The following is a 16,976-nucleotide window of genomic DNA, read 5'->3' as shown; positions in this document are numbered from 1 at the left end:
AAACTTTAACCCACTCACATTCATCTCATCCCTCAAAGAATGTAACTGGCATCCTCTAAAGTACCTCAGTCTTGATGACGCAGTTGAATTTTTTAATACTACCTTCCTGAACATCCTTAATTACCATGCCCCCATAAGACTTTCCAGAATCAAAGCACAACCCTCCCCATGGCTACAGAAAACCACTAAGTCAGAAATGAAAAACAGGGATAAAGCCTGGGAGCACTGGTGCAAAACCAAAACCCCCTCAGCTAGACAGAAATTCCTAGCACTACGCAATAGAGTCAAAAAGCTAATAAAACAGGACAAATTCCAATACTACCAGTCTGCCCTAGACTCCTCCCAACACAGCCCAAAACAATTCTGGTCCTCCATAAACTCCATCCTCCACCCAGGTAAAGTCAGTACACCCCTCCTCCTAACATCCCTCACTCCTAAGAAAATATTGCTACCTCATTCAACACGCACTTCACACAAACCATACTATCACTAGCTAAACAACACAACCCCCCTCTCCTCCAACCCACACCTTCAACTAGTAATCTCCCCACTGCCTTCTATTTTTCTCCTGTACCTACCTCCAACATAAAAAAAAACTATTAACTAAACTTAGGCCCACCAGATTAGCAGCAGACAACCTCCCAAGTGAATAGCTACAAATCGCAGCTGATGCTCTGGCCTACCCAGTATCCATCTTGACTAACCGATCTCAGTCAGAAAGTTACGTTCCCACACTGTGGAAAGTATCACATATAATTCCCCTCCACAAAGGCAGACCCTCCACAGAACTAACCAATTACTGTCCCATAGCTATTCCCTCTCCACTCTCCAAAATACTACAGAGAGATGCATACACTCTCAGGTCTCAGACTACCTCCTTACTAACAACCTCCTTTCCAGTACTCAGCATGGTTTCCGACCAAACCATAGCACCACCACTGCCTTACTCTCCTTTACTAACACTATCCTTCAGCATAAAAACAATGGCTATCTCTCCTCTGCTACTTTCCTAGACCTAACTAAAGCATTTGACATGGTCCCATACAACTTATCTTGATCCTCAATAACCTATCCTTATCTCAATCAGTCACCAACTGGTTTCAGAGTTACCTGTCTGACCGCCAACAATCCGTTGTATGGCAGAATGACATATCTCCCCAACTACCTGTCTCCATAGGGGTACCCCAAGGATCCATCCTTGGACCCCTAACTCTTCTCTGTTTACACCAATAATCTAGCCTCTGCCACCAAACATGGCACACTCATACAATACGTAGATGACTCAGCCATCATCTGCTCAGCCCAGTCCCTACCCAAACTGCAAAAAGTCACACAGGAAGCCTTTTCCTCTGTTGAAACATCTGATGCCCAATTAATACTCAACCCAAACAAAACTAAACTACTCATCTTCCAACCCACCAAACATACTCAAAACAACTCTCACTTTAACATCACAGCAAAAGACAACACTATATACCCAACTGAACACACCAAATTGCTAGGAGTGGAAATAGACAAACTAAAATTTGACATTCACATATCCATGACCATAAAAAAGTCCACAAAAAACTAGGAGCGTTATACAGAAATAAGCAACTTTTCACCAAAGCAGCAAAGATTTCAATAGCAAATACCCACCTTATCTCCACCCTACTTTATGCCTCGCCAATATATACCAACCTAAGGCAATGCGATGTAAACAAGCTAGAGACCTGCTACAACAAAATCACTAAATTCGCCACAGGGGCATCCTACCGTAGTCACCATTGTCTCTCACTTGCTGAGCTGGCCTGGGCTGGCTTGAACTCCCTCACCTCCTTCAGTGGTATCAACTCTCACTCTCCCACAAACCAATAAACCATCCACTAAATGTCCCATCCCTCCAGAATCTACTCCAAACCTATCGCACCACCAGATCACCAAGATCCAGCAACAAAAATCACTTGCAGATCACTAAAGCCAATAACTCTGCTGGTGAAGCACCATTCCCTTGCACCATAGCCAAATTATGGAACTCCCTCCAACCCACAATTACCTCCATACTATCATGCACCCACTTCAAAACTTTACTAAAAGCGCACCTAAAAAACATACTGGCTATGCCCTTGCAACTCCCACTCTAATATCACTCACCCCATCCAACAACTACCTTTCTTTCCACTCCACTAACTACCTTGATTATAGCAAGCTCAGATGCTCATAAGCCTAGTACTTATTATACAGCAGGAACTTCTTATTGTAACATTTGTTAATGTCGGTTATGTACTTCGCAGATAAAGATTCTAGTTGTCTACTGATGTACTATGTTCTTCATCTGTAAATATGTTGTAAGTAATTGCTATGTTAAATTGTTAATTGCTATGTAATCCAGTGTAACTACTGTCTGCCTATTTTAACTATGGAGCTTTTCTCCCCAAGCCTCTGCAGAAAATGGACCTACGTCCAGTCAGACACTCCTGGTCAACAAATGTAAATAAATAAAATAAATAAATAAATAAAAATACTTTATTTTTATGTCTATTAATGCTTATTTTAAGCTAGTTGTCTATAAAAATATAATGCACAGTTTCACATATGTATTTCACTTAGTTAAAAAAAAAAAACAGCTCGACTTTGTTGAGTTCATTAGAGCTTGGCAAACAGATGGTAAATGTTTCTTATAATCAATCATTTAGCCTTGAAAGAAAGTTAGATATTCTGTAGGAGGCAAGTCTGCTGAAAAGGAACCCTTAAGCCTGTCAAAAGCAAAGTAGTAAAGCATAAGTGTCCTACTGTATGCATATCTTGTAATCTAAATACTCCTTACAGCCATGGAAATGTGTGTTTATTTGTAATTAAAAGTACAAGCTTTGAACTCTGTATGAAGAAATCTTTTATATCAAATTTAGAAAAACAAAGGGAGTTGCATCTGAGTATACAGTTTAATTTTTCTATACTGAGACATTTCAGGTATTATGATACTTTATAATAACATATACTGACACCATGTGATCACAGTTCTGTACTATACCCTCCCTGTGTACCTCTAGGGCCACTGTCCTTACCTAGGACACCATGTGATCACAGGCATCACCTTCTTATGTACCTCTGGGACCTTCCTCCATATCTACTGATACCATGTGATCACAGTTCTGGATCCTCACCCCCCCCAATATACCTCTGAGACCACCCTCTTTACCTACCAACACCATGTGATCACAGTTCTGTATCATCACCCCCCCCCCCACACACACACATAACTCTGGAAACACCTTCATTACCTGAAACCATGTGATGACACCTCTGTACCATCATGTCTCTGGGTACCTCAGTGATCACCCTCTATCTACTGACATCATCAGTTCATAGTTTTATAAATCTCCTCCCTGCATACCTCTGGGACCACACTCCTTGGCTACGGACACCAATTATAATACTGGGCTCAGCAGAGTGGTCAGCAGAGGAGTACAATACCAGCTAGCTCTCCATGTTCCTAATTCCTTTTAATTTCTGTTGCGTTACACAACACTGTGACTGAGAGCTCATGTTAGTTAACTGAGCACTGTGCAGCCGAGTAGTAGGCAGTTCTAGTACCTGCGTTACTGTCCCTCTGTTTTAGTTTTGTTTGGGAACACTGTGGGAAATTTCTGATTCTACCTGCTATGTTCGCCCTCGCTAAGCGCAGGCAAACTCCACTCCTCTGCCTTACTGTCATTACCACCCACCCCCACTTCAATTACATTTATACACCATAACCACTCTCACACCTGTACATGAACAAATCAAATCCCTCTGACTTCATCTATCCATTTGATCCAATCCTGTTTTCCTCACCTCTCCACTCCACCCACATTCCTTAGCAACTACAGCGCTAGTCCCTCCCTCCCTATAACTGTCCCACCTCAACTCATGTGCCTATATCATCCCTCCCTCCCTATAACTGTCCCACCTCAACTCGTGCCTATATCATCCCTCCCTCCCTATAACTGCCCCACTTCAACTCATGTACCTATATAATTTACATGCCAATACGACCTAGCAGTCCCACTCCTCACTCTACTACAGAGTACTCCTTTCTATCTAATCTTCACTCCTCTACCCATGACTCTGCCATAATGAAACTGTAAACATAGATCATCATCATACTTGGAAAACATAACTATTTAAATACCCCAACCCTCCCATGTTCTCCTCTAAATCTTATACACTTAGGTGATAAAATGACTTACCACTCATCTCACATAGGCATCAAAACTGCTTTCAACATTGACACAACCTCTAAGTAAACTATACCCTGCTAGATAATCTGCTACTTAAAGAGAATTTAAATTTAAATAACAATACGCTCCAACTATACCTCACTACCCTGGCATTTCTGACAATACTTTCCCAGGGTACCTCATGCCATGACAATCTAATTGATTCAACACCCCACCAAGCCACGACTACCCATCATTGTCAAAACTCTACTTATTTCAATTCTCTCACCAATTCATCCATTTTCAACATAACTCATTACACTCCCTACATATCACTACCTCACCATCACTCCCCCCAAACCTTCCCTGAAATACAAGTATATGGCAAAAATCATAATCTATGTGACATCTAAACTATCTCTCAGTGGAAATGTACATCCTAATCCTGGTCCGCCCCTCCACTCAACACTCTAGTCACCATCACACAACACTACAACTCCCTAGGAAAGCTGCAGACATATTACTAAATATAAATACAAGAAGCATTACTAAAACAATTCATGAGCTACACGCAAACCTCTCACTATACTCACCTAACATTGTTCTTCTAACTGACACATGGCTAAAACCAAACCTTACAAATAATGAAATCTCGGCGCCAGGTTACAATCTCTTGCATGTTGTGTCTTGTTGTGTCTTTCGGCTTTTCCAGGTTAGGGGTCGCCACAGTGGAACTCCGGTCCGCTAATGATTGGTAGTTGATTTTTACGTGCCGAGTTACCAGCCCTGATACACAACCTTCAACGAAGGTACACCCATTCATGCATATCTCCACGCAGAAGACGCTCTAGCTGAGAATCAAACCGGACAGTGTCTTACTGTGAGGCGACAATGTCTTGCATAATGATAGAAAAAACAAAAAGGGAGGCGGCATAGCCATTTTGTTTAAAAATCAGCTTGATGTTGAAACTTTGGAACTATCCACCCCTACTGTTGACAAAGCAGATGTTATCCTTCCCAGACTAAAAATTAACCCCCCCCAAAATGTATTAACTTAATTAGATGCTACATCCCACCCGGTAATAACATACCCACATTAGAGAACTTATTATTAAACTAGGCCTCCAATACATTCGCTTATGAAAGAATCATTATTGGGACTTTAATATAGATTACCCAACTTGTAACTCAAGCAGTCCCACCAATTACATCAACCTCCACCGATATAACCAAATAATCCAGTCACTCACTAGAATCAATAAATCATCCAGATAGACAAATCTGGACTGGATACTGATAAACAGACCACCTCAGTCCTGTCATTCTGGTTGCCTGACAGCCTGAGTGACCACCTACCAACCTTTATGCTAAAACAACAAACATATCAGGCTAAACCTAAAACCTACCAGCTAATAAGAAACAAAAGAAACTAACCCCACCTACTTTATTACTATTCTTAATAAGTTGTAATTGGGAGCTACTTAAGACCCTAAACCTTAACAAAGCAGTTAATTACTTTAACTCTAACTTTCTAGACATCCTGAACTCAAGTGCCCCTCCTAGAACCATCAGAATTAAAGTTAAATTTACGCCATGGCTTAGCAAATAAACAACATCACTACTGCAAGTTAGAGACAAAATTTGGGACTAATGACATAACAGTTCTCAAGCCTCTAAACAATTATACATAGAGATAAGAAATAAAGCAAAGAAATAGGTCAAACTAGATAGATCAACTATCACAATATAAAAAAAAAAACATCTAAACAATCCACAAAAATTCTGGTCAGCCATTAACAACATTCTCCTACCTGTTAAAGCTGGTAAACCCTCCCCAGCCACAACAAACTCCACAGAAAATATAGCCAAACAATTTAACAAATATTTCATTGAATCTATTCTTGCCCTAACTAGCCCTCAACACCCCCATCCCCAAAGAACCACCTAAACCAAACAATAACCGCTTCTCCCTACAACCTGTATGGACACGAGTAATAAACTTCCAAAAAAATTAAAACCCACAACATTAGCTGCAGATAAACTACCAGCTGATTTTCTGATAATTACTGCTGATGCAATAACCCACCCTGTAGCCATTCTTATTAACAGATCTACATCAGAAAAGCTAGTTCCTGGTATCTGGAAAATTTCCCCTATAATTCCCCTCTACAAAGGAAATCATTCAAATGAGTGGACATACTATCGCCATTCTTTCCCCTATCTAAAATCCTAGAGTGCTGCATACATACGCAAATCACGAACACCTAAATAGGTTCATAGGTTGGTATTAGGCCCTTGGGCCTATACAAGCCTAGCCATAACAATTCCCTGGCTATTTCATCTCACAATATTTACTTCCCTGGACCCCTTTAGCAAGGGGACTGACGTGATCCTCGGGGTGAATTTCCTATCTCCCATCCAATCGTCAAGGTTACTTTTGAAGAGGGCCAAATAGGCACGCTCTGCTTGACATGTGTGGGCAGTCTATTCCAGAGTCTGGGGAGTCTCTGGGTCAGGAACCTATCCCTCCAGCATGTTTTGTTCATTCCAAAAAACAATGTTCTGTGCTTAAACCAAAGTCTCACCAAGCCAATAATGTCAATGGTAAAAAAAAAGAAAGAAAGGCAAGACACAGCTATGAAGTGACCTTCTTTAATAAAACGATAAAATCCAAATCTTAAGCGCTTTCGGGTTCAACAACCCTTCATCAGACAATTAAAATGACAAGTGACTTCATAATTTAAATCTTAAAACAGCCAATCAGCTTTCAGTACACTACCCGCCTTTTTTGTAAGGCCGGTTTTAAAGGTACCATCTTCATTTAAACCTGGGTACCTATGAGATGAAAGTGTTATGATCCATTTGGACTCTAATGTTTCAGTAAGTAATCTAATGTCTCCCCCTCTGATACCTAATTTTACATTAATAACCGCCTTAAACAAAAATACATGTGTAGGGTTGTCTGCCAAGTGTCTATAAAGGGCATTATGCTGGTCCTTATTCCTAATAGAGGATAAATGTTGTAGTATCCTAACCTTTAGCATATTGTTGGTCATCCCAACATAAAAAACCGAACATTGTGAACACTCAGCCAAGTATACCACATTAGCTGTTCTGCATGTTGCTCTGGCCTTAAACTGAAAAAACTGGCCACTCACTGGATGTGTAAAGGTGGAAATCTTATTTATCCTATTACAGGCCTTACAGGTGCCACATGGTACCGTTCCTGTTTTAGCCATCAAAGGTCTCTGACCAGACATAGATTTTTCTCTACATAGCATATCCTTCAGATTGGTATTACGTCTATAGCCAAAATTGGGTCTGGGACCAACCAAATCATGTAGCCTAGCATCACTCCTCAATATGTTCCAATTTTTACTGACTATGTTTTTTATATCATTAATATTACTACTGTAAGTAAACTATAGCCTGGCATTGTTGGATCTTTTGCTTTGCAAAGATGTACCCCCCTCAACTCGATCTTGTCTCAACCAAGGTTTATATCTGTTGGTTCTCTTTGTCGAGCTGGAATCAACTATCCTATTTACCATGCTCTCATTATAACCTCTCAAGTTAAAACATGTTTTCAACCCCTCTACTTCCCATTTCATACTGTTCATCTTCCAGGCACAGCCTGGATGTCCTACACACCTGGCTCTGTACAATGTTTGGAAACATAAACCGGGGGTGCATGATATCAAAAGATAATAGATGATTTTTCCAGCAATCTTTCTTATACAAGCTGGACGAAAATCCTTCCAGAGTAGGTTTGATCCTTACATCCAGAAAATCAATCTGTACATGGGAATAAGCTAACGTAAACCTAAAGAAAGAGGTTGTAGAGTGGAGGAACTCTAAAAACCTATGTAACATGTCAACAGTGCCCTGCCAAAAAATAAATACATCGTCCACAAAAATGTTTTGTTCATTGTGATAAGGTTTAGATCCCTGTTGGGATTTCTTTAAGTGTAGCATGTCCAACAGCTCTGGGTTTGACATGGCCTTGTATGTTAAGAAGAGATCGCCTCTGAGTAGACGATATGCAACAGAGTATAGCTGGAGTTGTTTAAGGTGGTCAGCGTAGGGCATCTGCTTTAGGCCTGTGATTCTTTTAATGAGGTATTTCTGCGGCCTTTCCAGTTGTTGTAGATGTCTTGAGAGGTACATACCAAAAGTACAGTTGTTTACACTTACCATAAATGTAGATGTTAGAGTGCCTTCACTGTTGCAGTCATCACTGTAGGGTTCTCCCCTGCCGGCAGGCAGTCCTCAGTCGGCCAGAATCCCAAAGTCTGGGTCCGGCGTCGGCTGCTCAGCCATGCCCCCCAACGCCAGAGCGCCAGGAGTACAAAGCTGGCAGCCGACACCATGTTCTTCAGTTTTTCTTGCCCCAGATGTCAGGTGTTCCAAAATGAGTGCAACACCATACCCTTTGCAAATACACCTCAGAAGAAGGGTGAAGAAGGGAACAATACAAAAGAAAAAATAAGAGGGGACAGGAGGGAGGATAACCCAGACTGCAACAGTGAAGACACTCGAACATCTACATTTATGGTAAGTGTACACAACTGTACTATGTTCATTGTGTTTCACTGTTGCAGTCATCACTGTAGGGTTGAATCCCAAAGCAAAAGAAAAGGGAGGTGGTCACAAAGTAGAGGGGGTGGCTAAAAGGCCCTGCAAGACTGCAGAAGCAAAGCCTGTCCTAGACTTAGAGTAGACAGGTAGATTGTACTGCTTGGAAAAAGTATGCACTGAACTCCAAGTTGCAGCTTCCAAAATGTCTTTGGTAGGGACTCCCCTGAGGAAGGCAGCTGAAGTGGCAGCAGCCCTGGTAGAGAGAGTCCTAATACTCCTTGGGATTTGTTTTCCATGGTGCGAATAACAAAATCTGATTCCATGAGCAATCCATTTAGAAATGGTCCATTTTGAAATGGCTTTGCCTTGGGAACTTGAAGCATAAGAAACAAATAATTGCTCTGATTTCCTGATGTCCTTGGTTCTGTCCAGGTAAAAACGTAGTTGTCTGTGTACATCGGAATGCAAGATCCTTTCCCCCCTATTTTGAGGACTGGGGAAAAAAGTTGGCAGGTGAATAGTTTGGTTTAAAGCCACCTTGGAAATCACCTTAGGCATGAAAGTAGGATTAGTCCTTAAAGACACCCTGTCTTGGTGAAAAATAAGGTAAGGTTCCACAGCCATGAGAGCTTGCAACTCCGAGACTCTCCTGGCAGAGGTCAGAGCCAACAGGATGGCTGTCTTCCATGATAAAAACTTGATGTCAGATGTGGCAGCAGGCTCAAAAGGAGGCAAGGTGAGTTTTTCCAAAACATAGTTGAGATCCCAGGCAAGAATGGGCGGAGATCTAGGGGGCCTTAAATTTTTAGCTCCTCTGAGAAACTGTCTCATGAGCTGATGGGAAAAGATAGGAGGGTCTGTATTATAATGAGCAGAGATAGCAGAGGCATATATCTTTATGGAAGAGAAGGAGAGACCCTTATGCAAGAGGTCTGACAGGTAAAGTAAAATCAGAGGAATATTAGGAATAAGAGGATCCGAATCCTGAGTCTGCATCCAGGTGCAAAATCTTTTCCATTTTCCTGCATAAGATTTTCTAGTGCTAGGACACCTAGCTTCTAAAATGACATCCATAACCTGCTTGGGTAGGAGAGAATGAATCATAAACCCTGGATTAGCCAGGCAGCCAGGCTGAGAGTTTTGACATGAGAGTGCAGAACCTGACCCTGGAGTTGGGACAGAAGGTTCGAGTCTGAGGTAAAACCAAGGAGGTTCCAGAGAAAGGTTTTTCAGTGTCGGATACCAAAACTGTCGAGGCCAATTTGGGGCCAGTAAAATTATCATTTTGGCCTGTCCTGCTTGATCTTTAATAACACCCGTGGAAGAAGAGGTAGAGGCGGGAAGGCATACCCAGAGAGGTTTCTCCAACTGAATGATTTTGGCCTGTCCTGCTTGATCTTTAATAACACCCGTGGAAGAAGAGGTAGAGGCGGGAAGGCATACCCCGAGAGGTTTCTCCAACTGAATGATAGTGCATCCACTTTCCATGCTAGTTCGTGAAATGTCATTGTGCAAAAATTCTGTAGTTGATGATTGAGGTGGGATGCAAAAAGATCTACGTGCGGGCATCCCCAGACTGCTGTAATCATCTTGAATATTTTGGTGTCCAGCATCCACTCGTGTGGGTCTGACCGTTTTCCTGCCCAGACTGTCTGCCAGGATGTTTTGTTTCCCTGGTAGATACTGAGCTTGAAGGTCCACTTTGCAAGCTAGAGCTGTGTTCCATAAATTCATGGCTAGTCTGCAAAGTGTGAACCCCCTTGCTTGTTGATGTACCACATAACTGTGGTGTTGTCTGTCCATATCAGTAGTTGTCTTGGTTGTAGCAGATTCTTGAAGGCCAATAGTGCATTCTGAACAGCTAACATTTCCTTTAAATTGATATGCAGGTGCATCTGATCCTTTGTCCAAAGGCCCTGCAGACATTTTCCCTGCAAGTGGGCTTCCCATGCATAATCTGAGGCGTCTGTGGTTAGTATCTGGGTGGCTGGAGACAGACTTAAGGCTTTCCCTTTGTTTTGAATACATGCCCTGGTCCACCAAAGGAATTCCTTTTGTAGACAAGGCAGGACGGTGATCAGTGTGTCTAGACTGTGGCAATGCTGGGACCATACACTTTTTAGGTACCACTGTAGTTTCCTCGTATGTAGTCTTGCATATGGTACTAGGAGGATGCAGGAGGCCATGTAACCCAAAGCCTGCAGGAATTTCCTTGCAGATAACTGAGTTAGAGATGCCAAGGTTTTGAAAGTTGAAGCCAGCTGTAGTTGTTTTTCGGATGTCAGGAATGCCATCCGGGTTGTTGTGTTCAGAAGAGCACCGGGAAAAGTTATCTGTTGTGAGGGTGTCAAATTTGACTTTATGTTCACAGTGAATCCCAGGAACTTGAGAAGATTCTGAACAAATTCCAGATGCTGGAGTAAGACATCCTTGCTGTCTGCTTGAATAAGACAGTCGTCCAAATATGGGTAAATTTGAATTCCCTTGAGTCTGCAATAAGCTACTACTGGTGCCAGGCATTTGGTGAAGACCCTGGGCGTAGTAGACAATCCAAAGGGCAGCGCAGAGAATTGATAGTGCCTCGATCCGGCCTTGAACCCGAGGTATTTTCTGCACTCCTGCCTGATGGGAATGTGTAAATAAGCCTCCTTTAAATCCAAAGTTACCATCCATGCATTTTTGCTCAGCATTGGAAGTAGCTGCTGTAGAGTAAGCATCTTGAATTTTGGTATCTCGAGAAAAGTGTTCAAGACTGACAGATCCAGGATGGGTCTCCATGAATTTTGCTTTCTGGGGACTAGAAAGAGCCTTGAGTAAAAACCTTGTCCCATTTCCGAAAGTGGGACCAGTTCTATGGCCTTCATAGCCAAGAGGGCTTCCACCTGGTTTAAGGCCTCTAACCATTGATGTTTTGGTAGATCCGGCCATCCGCTTGGTCTTGGTAGGGTGTGAAAATGAAATTTGTAACCTCTTGAAACCACATCCAGAACCCACTTGTCTTGGGTTATGTAAGTCCAATTTAGGTGAAAAAGAGACAGTTTTCCTCCAAGAGGGGCTTCCAGGCAAGAAGTTCCTGCAGCCCAGCAGAGGGAGTAATTGAGCCAGTTTTCTATGAGCTTGAGATCTGTCCTCTCCACCTCTAGGGGTGGAAGCAGTCCACTGTCTTGGTCTGTAGGAGGTCTGTGTTTGGGGCCTTCCTCTGGAGCATCTGTATCTACCCCTCTGAGGCCTGTCTGAATTGGGAAAGGACCAATTTTTAGTAGGCCAATTCCTACTAAATCTGGGGGGCTGTACTTGTAAGAAATCCTTAACCGTTTGCATGGATTTTGCCTTGTCCTCCGTCTTCTTTATCACCTCTTCAGCCTTAGATCCAAACAAAACATTATGCTGAACAGGAGCATCCAGTAACTTAGCTTTTACCTGATCTGGCAAGTTTTGTTCCTTTAACCAAGCATGTCTTCTAATGACTGTGCCAGAGGCAGCAGCCCTACAAGAAGCCTCCAAGGCATCAAAAAGTACAGTTTTGTACCTACCATAAATGTAGATGTTCGAGGATCCACATTGCTGCAGTCCTAACTATTGGGTAGTCCGCTGTCCAGTCGGCCCGAATACCAAAGTATATGGCTGACGTCGGTCAGGGCGCATTAGACTGACGTCAGTACGTCAGGGTACTAATGCGCATGACCGACGTCATATCCTCAGTCTTTTCTTGCCCCAGATGTCAGAAGACCCTGAAAAGATAAGGCCAAAACCCAAAAACTCCAAACATACCTGCACCAAACATATGTACAATATATACAAAAGTAGCAGAAGACAACCTCACCTACACAACCACCCCTAACACAGAGGGGAAGGAGGGAGGGTAAATTGGACTGCAGCAATGTGGATCCTCGAACATCTACATTTATGGTAGGTACAAAACTGTACTATGTTCTTCATTCCACATTGCTGCAGTCCTAACTATTGGGTAGAATCCCAAAGCAGAGGTAAGGGAGGCTGGCAAATCATAAGGAAGCAGGAACTGACAACATGCCTTGCAAAATAGCAGTGGCAAAACCAGCCCTAGACTTAGAGTAGAGAGGAAGGTGATAATGCTTAGAGAAAGTATGCACTGAACTCCAAGTAGCTGCCTCTAAAATATCCTTAGTTGCCACCCCCCTTAGAAATGCTGTTGAAGTGGCAGTAGCCCTAGTGGAATGAGGCCTAATCCCAGCTGAAATCTCCTTGCCATGATGGGAATAACAAAATGCAATGCAACACCCAATCCACCTAGAAATAGTTTGTTTTGACACAGGCTTGCCCTGCGAACTCAAAGCAAAAGAAACAAACAACTGCTGAGACTGCCTAAAATCCTTAGTCCTGCTCAAATAATAACGCAATTGCCTGTGTACATCTAAAGTGTGCAAAATCCTTTCCCCTTTATTTTGGGGTTCTGCATAAAAAGTAGGCAAATGAATAGTTTGGTTTAAAGCCACACTAGAAACCACCTTAGGCATAAAGGAAGGATTAGTACGTAAAGATACCCTATCCTTATGAAAAATCAAAAAAGGCTCCACTGCCATAAGGGCCTGCAACTCAAAAACCCTTCTTGCAGAAGTAATGGCCAACAAAAAAGCAGTCTTCCATGACAAGTATTTCAATTCAGCAGTAGCCGCAGGCTCAAAAGGTTGTAGAGTAAGTTTCTCCAACACAAAATTGAGATCCCAAGCAGGAGTAGGAGCTCTACGGGGTCTTATATTCTTTGCCCCTCTAAGAAATTGCTTGAACAAAGGATGCGAAAACAATGGTGGGTCACAATCATAGTGAGCTGAAATTGCTGCAGCATGAATCTTAATGGAAGAGAAAGACAAACCTTTGTCCAATAACTCAGTAAGATATTGAAGAGCCACACTCAAATTAGGCTCAGAAATCTCCAAATTGTTTGCTGCACTCCAAAATAAAAATCTCTTCCATTTTTCAGCGTACACTTTCCTTGTACTAGGTCGTCTGGCTTCCATAATCACATTTAAAACTTGTTGAGGAAGTTGAGACCTGCTGTCTTTCAAAACAGAATATGCCAGGCTGTTAGATGAAGAGAGTGAAGCTTGACATTGAGCAGATGCCCGTCCCTCTGAGACAACAGATGTGGAATCAAAGGTAAAGGCCATGGAGGCTTCCTTACCAGACTCCTCAGTAATGGGTACCAGTGCTGCCGAGGCCAATCTGGAGCTATTAAAATCATCCTTGGCTTGTCTTGTCTGACCTTTAGAAGCACCTTTGGAAGAAGAGGCAGAGGTGGAAACGCATACACATGAAGATTTTTCCAACTGAAAGAAAGAGCATCCACTTTCCAAGCTGTGTGATGAAACCTCTTTGTGCAAAACTTTGGCAGCTGGTGGTTTAGTGGAGAAGCGAACAGATCTATGTCTGGAGTTCCCCATGACACTGTCAATTTTTGAAATACATGAAGATCCAGTTTCCACTCGTGGGGATCCATGATTTGTCTGCTTAACGCATCTGCTAAGGAGTTCTCTGCTCCCGGCAGAAACCTTGCCTGAAGAGTTAGTTGCAAGCTGAGCGCAGTCTCCCATAAAATCATTGCTTGCCTGCACAATGGGTAAGAATGTGTTCCCCCTTGTTTGTTGATGTACCACATGACAGTTGTGTTGTCTGTTAGAATCAACACCTGCCCTGGACGAAGTAATTCCTTGAAAGCCATTAATGCAAACTGGACTGCTAACATCTCTTTTATGTTGATATGTAGATGCTGTAGTCTGGCAGGCCACTTGTCTTGTATCCACTTTCCATTTAGATGAGCTCCCCAAGCAATGTCTGAGGCATCTGTCGTTAGAATCTGACTCGCCTCTGGCCGGGTCACAGAGAGTCCCTTGTTTAGGTGACATTCCTGAGCCCACCACAAAAATTCCTTTTGAATGCAAGGTATTATTTGAATGACAGTGTCCAAATCCTGGCAGTGCTGTGTCCATACATTTTTGAGATACCATTGCAGCTTCCTCATATGCAGTTTGGCATTGGGAAGCACCAGAATACAAGATGCCATGAACCCTAAGGCTTGAAGGACTGTCCTTGCAGTCAGCCCGGACTGAAGAGATAGGTGATGGAAGTAACTGGAAAGATTCTTTTGTTTGTCCGGGGTTAAAAGGCCATCTGGGCTGCTGTATTCAGTCTCACACCCAGAAAGCACATGTCTTGAGAGGGTACTAGACTGGACTTTATTTCGTTCACAGAATACCCTAGGCATCTTAGCACTGCTATGACATACTCCAAATGCTGTAGAAGATCTTCCTTTTCTTGAGCCAGAATCAGGCAATCGTCCAAGTAAGGATAGATTTGAATTCCTTTTAGCCTGAAGTAAGCTATCACTGGAGCCAGAACCTTTGTGAATACTCTGGACGCAGTAGATAAGCCAAAGGGCAATGCAGAGAACTGATAATGAGAATTTCCAGCTCGAAAACGCAGATACTTTCTGCAACTTAGTCTTATAGGCACATGAAGGTAAGCTTCCTTGAGATCTAAAGTTACCATCCAGTGATCTTTGCCCAGCAGAGGTAAAAGCTGTTGTAACGTCAACATTTTGAACTTGGGAATGTCCAGATAAGTGTTGAGGATAGATAAATCCAAAATTGGTCTCCACGTGTTCCCCTTCTTCGGTACTAGGAACAGGCGAGAATAAAAACCTAGGCCCCTTTCTGGCACAGGAACCGGCTGAATGGCCCCTATTTGGAGCAACAGAGAAATTTGCTTGTGAGCCTCTTGTCTTTGTAGAGGAGGAATGTCTGGCATGCCTTTGAAAGGAGGCAAGGTATGGAAATAAAACCTGTAACCGTGGTGAATGATATCCAGAACCCATCTGTCTTGGGTAATCAAATCCCAATTTTCTTTGAAAAGAGACAGCCTTCCTCCCAACGGTGCTGCCAGGCGAGAATGAACTGGCAGCTGAAAAGGCAGGTCATTGGGTTTGCTTACGAAAGGACTGACCCCTGCCCTCACCAGAAGTCTGAGCAGGGGAACTCCCTGTCCTAGGCCTAAAAGAACCCTGAGCTCTGCCCCTACCACGTCTAGACCTACCCCTAGACTGGGAATCATAAGCAGGATAAGTCCATCCCTTAGCAGGCCAATTTCTACTAAACTTCGGAGGCTGCACCTGCAAAAAATCTTTAACAGTTTGCATAGACTTAGCCTTGTCCTCCATTTTCTTCAAAACTGCTTCTACAGGCGAACCAAACAACACATCAGACTGCAAAGGAGCATCCAAAATTCGTGTCTTAACATGCTCAGCTAAATTCTGATCTCTCAACCAGGCATGCCTACGAAGAACAGAACCAGTGGCAGCCACCCTCGAGGAGGCCTGCACAGCATCAAAACCACACTGCAAGGAATGTTTACCCACCTGTTCAGACACATGAACTAAATCCTGCAACTCTTTACACTCAATACCTTCCGCCAGAGCATCCACCTTAGCTTTCAGTTGTGAAAGGAGATAATTCTGATATTTTAACATGTGAAATTGACAATTCAACGCCCTCATGGCTAAAGTGGAAGAAGTATACACTTTCTTTCCCCATCTATCCAAAGCCCTTGCCTCTTTATCAGGAGGGACAGGATTTTTAACAACTGAGGCCTTCACACCTTTAGGCCCCTGAGAGACAGTTTCCGGGTCCGCTCTAGGACTCTTAAAAGATACTTATGAGCTTCAGGCACCCTATAATACCTATCCGGTTTAACTGGGGCAGGAGGCAAAGAATCAGGATTCAGGGAAGCCTCTGCAAAACATCTTCCACCACATTCAGAACAGGAGGTATAGCTAAAGGCCTATGCTGGGGTAAAATAAGAATTCCTAAGCCTTTTCCTGGAGTCAGAGAAATCTTGACCTTCCCATTTAAAATGTTCCCTCATGGAATGCAGGGTCTCTGAAAATGAAAAATCCTCAGGAGGGAAGCCAAGGAGTAGAATCATCCACATCAGAATCAGAATAAGGAGGATACTCCTGCAAGTCTTCAGCCGAAGACTCAGAAGCCTCCGAACATTGCTCAAAACTCTCAAACTCAGGTTCCACCCTAGGCCTCTTATCAGGAGGGGGCATAGAACCTCTTATCATAGTAATCAAATCCTCTGCCATTTTAAGCATATGTTTCTTAGGCAAAGACCCTGAAGCACTAGGAGAAACCCCCATTGAAGCTACACTAGGCCTGCCTCTCAAAGAAGTCTTGGAAACAGAGG

The 16,976-nt window shown here is 42.9% G+C and overlaps 1 protein-coding gene across 3 annotated transcripts in view; it reads right to left on the bottom strand.

Annotated features, from left to right (window-relative positions):
• Nucleotides 1-16,976, bottom strand: part of LOC122808426 (zinc finger protein 585B-like) — a 281,651-nt gene that overhangs the window by 207,437 nt on the left and 57,238 nt on the right. The window lies entirely within an intron of this gene.

This window comes from Protopterus annectens, chromosome 1.part1 (assembly GCF_019279795.1).
Source record: "Protopterus annectens isolate FY-2018-M chromosome 1.part1, PAN1.0, whole genome shotgun sequence".
NCBI lineage: Eukaryota > Metazoa > Chordata > Ceratodontiformes > Protopteridae > Protopterus > Protopterus annectens.
The sequence above is the reverse complement of the archived record's forward strand: the minus strand, read 5'-3'. Positions and strand labels throughout refer to the sequence as shown.